The sequence below is a fragment of the Gossypium raimondii genome, chromosome 11 (assembly GCF_025698545.1).
Source record: "Gossypium raimondii isolate GPD5lz chromosome 11, ASM2569854v1, whole genome shotgun sequence".
Lineage (NCBI taxonomy): Eukaryota > Viridiplantae > Streptophyta > Magnoliopsida > Malvales > Malvaceae > Gossypium > Gossypium raimondii.
Window position 1 is genome coordinate 7,340,754 of NC_068575.1, and position 1,599 is coordinate 7,342,352.

Sequence of the window (1,599 nt, forward strand, 5' to 3'; positions counted from 1 at the left end):
TCTCTTCTACACACCTTAACAGCTCTTCTCCGCTTCAAATCCTTGCCTGCTCAAACATTGCATTAACATAACTTCTTGTTGAAAACAATTCTTAGAATAACTTATATCCTAATTTGTAATTGCTTTCATACCAAAATTAGAACCAATTTGGTTAATCCAGGGTACCTATGTTTGAAGCATTCAGTAATATAAAACTAAGTGTATAAGTCTATAGTTTAATTATGAGTTTCCATCCCTCAACTTTTTAAAGATTAAGAAGTTAGTCCTCTACTTTAATTTATTAGAAAGTAATCCAATTATCAATAAACACATGAACTTAAACCACTATTTTTGTAAATAATTTGTTGAGCTACTGATTGTTGCTAATTTTTGTATATAAATTATTAAATAGTCGATTAACATGTTAACGATTTAATGGTAAGGTTTAACAATATTATTCAATTGGACTAATTTGTCAATTTTCTCAGAAGGACAATGACCAAATTTTAATAAAAATTTTGTAAAATAAAAGTATGAAATTTAGAATTAGACCATAAATCTATAAACTAACAATGAACTACATGACGTCATCTATTCAAATTTTAGGTAAGGATAAAAACGTTTAATAAATGGATACACATATATTCACGGTCATCTCTCTCTGTCTCTTCAATTATATATAATACATGTTTACCGTGTCCCGACATATCCTCTCCGTATCTCGACTACGAGGATGTTTCCGATATGTCCTTGTTTCATGGAACATTAAGAATGGAATTGAGGGAGGAAGCAAAGGTGATAAATCTTCAATCAAGTTCATGCCGACGTGCTTGAAGGCTTTTTATATGCAGCGTTTCCATCACTAGCTGCAAAACTTTGAAACAATGAATCATATACTAAAAGGTTTTATATGATCTGTTCAATTCAAATGGGGCATTGTATAAGACCGTTAGATGATCAGATTGGGGGGAAAAAGGCTCTCAAATTCTTGCTTTCGTTGAGAGTCGAACTCAAGACCTCCCGCTTACTAAACGAGTGCTCTAACCAACTGAGCTACGAAAGCTGCTGGCTTCCGGAAGTTCAACAAAAGTTGGTATTACCATCTAATGTCAGGCTTACCGTACCAAATTCTGAGCGGAAAATTAGGTAGAATGCCAACGTCTCATCTATTACAAGTCATAACAAAAAAAATAGATTTTTATATCATCTTCTTTGTCAAATACAAGTGAATCAACTCCTCATATGGCAACCCTCAAACAATGCATCTTCTTCCTCTAATCAAAAGAATTCAGCTCTTAGCTTCAAGGAAAAGATTTCATCATAAGTTCTCTATACATATTTTGGAGTATCTTTTCCCTAGACTAGAAACCCTAGTCAAAGAACTTATTTTCCCTCACTTCCCCCTCCTTTTTCTCCAAAACCTTTAAATATATATATAAAGAGAAAAGACAGTAGGTAACTTCAACTTTTTAAAGTGGGATGTGTATGGAGAAATTCAAAATTCCTACATTAGTATGCCGACCATGGTAATTGTTGACTCTAGACATGTCAAGTAATCAGCTCACACCACGGGTCAAAACAAAAATTGTCATGAAAAGCCACGCTCGCATACCAAAAGAT

The 1,599-nt window shown here is 33.3% G+C and overlaps 1 non-coding gene across 1 annotated transcript; it reads right to left on the reverse strand.

Moving 5' to 3' along the window:
- Positions 1-968: 968 nt before the first annotated feature.
- On the reverse strand, positions 969-1,042 carry TRNAT-AGU (transfer RNA threonine (anticodon AGU)). Its single transcript has one exon. It is a non-coding gene; the product is annotated as a tRNA-Thr (tRNA).
- Between the last annotated feature and the right edge of the window lie 557 nt (positions 1,043-1,599).